Source organism: Carya illinoinensis, chromosome 16, assembly GCF_018687715.1.
Source record: "Carya illinoinensis cultivar Pawnee chromosome 16, C.illinoinensisPawnee_v1, whole genome shotgun sequence".
Lineage (NCBI taxonomy): Eukaryota > Viridiplantae > Streptophyta > Magnoliopsida > Fagales > Juglandaceae > Carya > Carya illinoinensis.
The window spans coordinates 4,606,313-4,613,004 of record NC_056767.1 but is presented as its reverse complement, the minus strand read 5'-3'; positions in this window follow the sequence as shown (position 1 = coordinate 4,613,004).

Below are 6,692 nucleotides of genomic sequence, written 5' to 3'. Positions count from 1 at the left end.
TTTTTATTCTCTTTTTTGGACTATGAGTCCGAGGACAAAAAAGAGAATGGAAGACAACGACGAAGCAACGTAAACGTCGTCGCTTTTGGAGGGCTTTTGGCTGATTGCTTACCTTAACTCTTCTTCTTTTTTTTATTTTGTTTTTTTTAGCACTCATACCGCTTAAATATTATAATTTTTAAAAAAAATATTAAATATTATAATTATTTTAAGGTATTTATTCATTTGCTAATTAATTTTTTCTATCAAAATTTCGTGTGTTTATTTTTTTGAAAAGTATCATTATTATTTATTAATCTGATTATTTATAATGTATCGAATAAATAAATATGAATTAAACTGACAAAATAAGTAATAATATATGTATAATTATTTATATAATTATATTTTAAAATGAGTGTATTATAAAATAACTTTTATTTAAAATATAATTTTATAAAATATTGTAAAAAATATTATATGTATATATTATTTTCCAAATTTTATAATCAGGAAACAAGAAGAGAGGATGACAGTTGGAAATTTGGAACGGAATATGATGTCAAGCCTACGAAGACGACATGTTTTGACCCATACCTTATTTCTCTCACCTTAGATCACAATACATATCCAGAGAGACAGATGTGTTTTCTTGCGAATTACTGTTTAACACGTGTAAGTGCTTGTTACACGACAGACACGGTGGAAACAAAAAGAAGTCACGAAGTCAAACATGAGTGTATTTGTGATAGATGATAACGTTTTGTTTTTTCTCTATACTTTCGTATCATTCCATTGTAGCAATGGAAGGGTACGATGGTTGTTATGGAAAATAAATTCATGTATTGTTCATATTTATATATAAATTATGACTCTCATATATATATATAGAAAAGTCTAGTTATGAGCATACTTATACACTAATTTATTGAAATTGATCAAAAAATAAATTTTATTAAAAACGGTGTTAATTTAAATTTTAAATATGAAAGAATCAATATTAGTACACAGATTAATACGTAACTTTACTTGTATGTAGCAAAACTCTATATATATATTTATCATATTTTAAATGAAGAAAAGATATTTATAATTATGAATTATGAAATTGCTGCATAATCGTTTTGAAAAAAAGTAAATAAAACATAAAATTCACATAAAAAAGATTAATTTTTTAATAGTAGATCATATTTTTTTCAAAACGATTACGTAATATTTACGCACTTTACAATTATATGTAGAATTACTCTTTCAAACTCGACTCTATTATTTATTAGAATAACATTTTTTTAGATAGTATTAAATTATTAATAAATATTATAAGATTTAGTAAATATATTTTTCTCTAATATTTTAAACCCTCAAGTCTATCTATCGCACCATATTCGATTGTCCAACACATCCAATCACTATTTTTTATTTATTTTTTCTTCTAGGCATTTCACTTTGAAATAAAAATAAGAAATTATATGGATACTTATACTAGATATTACAAAAAGAATATTAAATAAAAATACGGAGTAATAAATCTAAATGAATAAAACAACTATGGTGTAAAAGATGTGTCACACCACCAATTGTGACTGTTCACCTACAACTAGTAATTTCGACAATACTGTGTACCTTAGACATCTCTAATACCTAAATTAATAATAAGTGAATGATAGTAATTTAAGAATGCTCAATCAAATTATTAGAGGGTTACCTATTGTCTCTATATATATAGGCGTATAGAATATTAGATGAGTACCATTAATCAATCAACTTTGTATAACATTTAGCCATAATAAGACATATCCCTAATATTACAGAATTATCTGGTCTTCATTCTATCTATATGCACAATACAAAGGTCTATCTATCCTAATAAATAGGATGCACGATTCATAACTTTTTTAAACAATTATCATTTACAGAAGATGGCCTTAGGCCCCTAGCTTGCGCTATTGGTTACTCTTTTAAATAGCCAGGTCTCCTGTCTATGGTAGAGCTCATTCTTTCATTTTATCAATGTTATCATTGATTTGTGCCGATCACTCAACACTCTTTGACTACTTATTATTCAATAACGAGCATTTCACAATGAGAAGATAAATAAACTGTATTAGTTATTCGTGTGGGGTTCACATTGTCCAAAAATCTTTGCAAACAACATCAAACGTATTTTATATGATTTGCTTATCTCTTTCCAAAATTAATCAAATTCAAGTAAGCAATTAAGATGAGCTATGTTGGACAACATGCAACATGGCCAATACGTACAATGTTGTGCATAAAAGTTTTGAATAATGTAACACTACTATTTCTTGAGTTTTCTAGGAGTGAAAGTGACTCTAATTTTTTTAAAATAAAATAAAAATGATAAGTTTTGATTTTATGTGAGTAAATGTATTTTAACTATGATTAAAAAAAAGAGAAATAATATTTACAGTCATGGTTGTACAAACGGCATGCAGTCGCTTTGAAAAAAATGAATTAATATAGGACCCACATGAAAAAAAACTAACTTTTTAATCGTGGACCCCACTCTTTTTCATAGCGATTGCACGGCGTTTACAATTCTACGACTGTATGTAGCATTGCTCTAAAAAAAAAGGCTGATACGACAGTTTTTAGTTGGAGAGTGTAAAAACTCATTTGACACTATATCCTAATTTTAGATCTTCTCTAAAATAAATGTAAATTTGTTATGATACTTAATTATTCAGTTATAATTAACGTTATATAAATCAAATTAATTATGGGAAATAATATTTATGAGACCATGAAAATAAAATTCACCAACAATGTTTTTGTAATTATGTAGTTCTTTCTATTATATTTGTATTATAGGTCTCTTTAAGATTACTCAAAGAGTCTTAAAAAATGCTTAAATTGCATTAAAAGTTATTTAAAGAGAAACTAGGTTGTTCGAATGTTATATATCAAAATATTTTTCAACCTCAAATAAGTTAAAAAGTACGTTCGAGAAAAAAATTATTTTTTCAAACATGTTTTTTCTAATAATGCTGAACGTAGTTCTAGTTTTAAAAAGATTATTAATTGATAAAAATACCCATACAACTTTTTGATAATTATAACTTTTAAATTATTAAGAATATGGTCATAATCTTTAAAAGATCAAATGTTCTTTTATGTCATTTTCATTTCAAAAATCACTTTTTAATTTATTTCAAAATAAATGTAATATGTTTGAAAGTGGTTTAGATGTATAGTTACCAAACAGTAAAAAAATTGATAATAAGATTTATTAACTAAGTTATAAGTTATAAGCCCAAAAATAAAGGAAAAATATAGTTGTAAGTATAATTGTACACTAATCTATGCATTAATGTGATATGATTGGTCAAAAAGTAGATTTTATTGAAAACAGTATTAATTTAAATTTTAAGTATGAATAAATTAGTATTGATACATAGATTAGTGCGCGACTGTACTTGTATGTAGCAAAACTCAAAAATAAAAGTTCTATTATCAACCACAATCCCCAACATGCAATATATCTCATAAGCCTATCTACAAACACGTACAAGTAATCCAATTAAATTTAGTGCTTATATCATCATCTTTTATAAATCGTGAGGCACGCTTAAAATATATATATATATATATATATAATATGAAAATTATTTTCTAATATTTAAAAAAATTATTAAAAAGCATAACTTTAAATTTCTTAAGTTATTTAAAATAATTGAAAAAAAAAAGCATTGAGTGACCCTCTTGAATAGTCAATCTGATTTTTATCATTATGAAAAATAATGAAGAGGGAAAAAAAGGGAGCTTATTGAGGGGCATGTTGCTAAATTGAGACTTGATAGCTACCTTGGCCCTTAAGTGGGTAAGTCATGAATTACTGAGTCTTCTTCTTATAGGCAAGTCTTGTGGAATTGTCCTGCTGTTACAGATGTATGGGCAGAAGAAGAAAGTCTAGTGTAGAATGGGTGAGTAATGAAGTTGATCTTATAAGATGTGGGAAAAGAAGCGTCAGGTTTAAGAATAATTAAATGAAAACAAATATCAGTAATCATGCACAACATATGGAACACAAGAAATAGACTGGTTTTTGAAGATAAGTTCATGGGGCCTAAAACGGTGATAAATAAAGCCATTACAAATTTGGAGGAGTTAAAAAATGCTCTACATGTTTCAGAAGACAGCTCCAACAGAAGAATTACTGGAAGAGGTAGAGATAAGTGGAAGAGTCCCAATGAAAATTGCATTAAGGTCAATTTTGATGCTGCTATAGATTCAGATAACAACATCATGGGTATTGAGATTGTAGCTCAAGATTGGCATTGAGAGATTCTAGCTGCTTTTCATGAATAGATGCAAGGGAGTTATAGTCCAAGCCTGCCAGAGAGTTTGACCTTCAGAAGAGTTGTGATGTTGTGTCAAGAATTAGGATTCCATAGAGTTACTTTGGAAGATGATGCAGAAGTTATCATCAAAGAAGTACAAAAATTTGAAGAAAACTGGGAATGGAATGGACAAGTTATTGAGAATGTTAAGCAACTGTTAAAGCAAGTTGAGGATTGGATAGTGGCATTTATTCACAAAGAGGGCAATCAGGTAGCACGCACACTTGCAAAGTTGGCTTTAAAATGAGAAGGAGCATCATGCTGGGTTGGGGAAGTTCCAATTTGTTAGAAGTTGATAAATTATATAATCTTGATTCTTATATTACTTTACTATTATTTACAAACCATTAAAGGCTATTCAAGAAGTAACGAATTAGTGGCTTAAAGCTAGAGATAGTGGCTTAAAGCTAGAGATAGAACAAAGCTAACATACGAACATACGACTATTGTGTTTGATTGTTGAATCACACTCAGCTCGTCTCAAACCAATCATTGAGAGGTCCTACTACCTTTTCAACTTTTCAAAAAAACGCTAAACTCATATCAACTTATTTTATATATTTGAATCTAAAAAGTTAAACTTATCTCAGTTTAAAAAAGTTAAATTCATCTCAATGGAATCTATAGAATACTACTATTTACAACTTAATTTAACTCATCTCAACGTCCAAACGTATGCTAAACATAAAGCAAGACACTCGACTTAAAAGAGGGAAGGAGGTCAACAAATGAAGAAAAAATTCCCGACTTCTTACTTATACTCCCCTATCTTCATATGTAAAATTTGTGAATGTAAACTTTCATATTGAACAACGATCTTTATGTTTTCCCTATTTTGTACCATTTATTAAAATTAGCAAAGGAGATGAGAGAGCTGCTTCTTACCTCTACATACGGAGAAGCTTTTTCCCACTTCTGAAAGAATGGAAGGATAGGAGACAGCTTCTTCTTACTTCTATGAGAATAGTTGTAGAGGTATTTTTTCTTTTTTAAATGAAAGGAGGATAGCACCTCCATTTTATTCAAAGAATCCTCACTTGTGGTGGAGGAATACATTTAAAACAATAGACCAAACTTTCACAAAACTAAAATCACCAAAGAACCAAGAAAAACTAAAAAAAATTATACTTAATATACTTAATATCATTTATAGTAAATTTTCTACCACAAGATTTGTGAACGTAGACCTTAATATTGAATGATGGGTTGGTTTGGATAGTGAATTGAGATAAAAGTTGAATAAAAATATTATAAAGTTAAAATATTATTATAATATAATTTGTTAATATTATTTTTATCTTGAAATTTGAAAAATTTTAATTGTTTATTATATTTTATTTGAAAATTTGAGAAAATTGTAATAATTTAGATGAAATTAGATTATTTGAGATGATTTCTAAAAACAAACAAGGCCAATTTTTATGGTTTCCCTGTTTTGTACCACTTAGGAGATGGTCTTAGGATAACTTTCCCCATGTTTGATGCATGTTGGATTGTTAGAAGGGGAGCTAACATGAGCTGATTTTGCATATTTTTTAATAGAATAATGTTAGATACAGTATTAAAATATGTAAATCATGTATATTTTCTTTGAAAAATACAAGATACTCTATTAAAAAATTATTATTTTTTATGTATATCTCTAATTTATTCAATTTTTTCAACTTAAAAAAATACACAAAACTTACCCAAATAAAAAATGCAAAATATCATTTATCTCTTCATCAAATTCAATCTCTTGCCGCTAGAGTCCTAAAAGTCAAGTATTATGCTCACATAAGCTAAACTTGGTAGCAGGCCTTCTCATATTTAAAGAAGTATTTTTTTTTTTTGCAAGACATCTGCTTGAAGAAGGTATTATATGGAGGATTGGGAATGATGACACAATTAGAATTTGGGTAGATAAATGATTACCTCAATTTACCACATTCAGACCTCAAAGCAGTGTTAAACTCCTAGGAGTAAAAGTCAAAGTTGCATCTCTTATTGACAAAGACCTGAAGCAATGGAACATTGGTTAATGAGATATTTCAAAAGGATGAAACAGACATTATCACTAGAATTCCTATTAGCCAATGCAATAACAAAGATTAGTTAATATGGAGGTGTTCAGTTAGTGGGAGCTTTTCGGTTAAAAATGCCTATCACCTTTAAGGAGAGCTGCAAAGGAAAAATCAAGGTCAAACTTTAGGAAGGACAGTAACAGTTGGCTTTAGGCTATGGAAGCTAGCCATCCCAAATGTAGTCAAGGTTTTCTTATGGAGAGCTTGCCATAATGCTATGCCAACCAAAATGAATTTGATGAAGAGGAATATTGTGCAGAGTTCTACTTGTCCAATCTGCAATACTCAG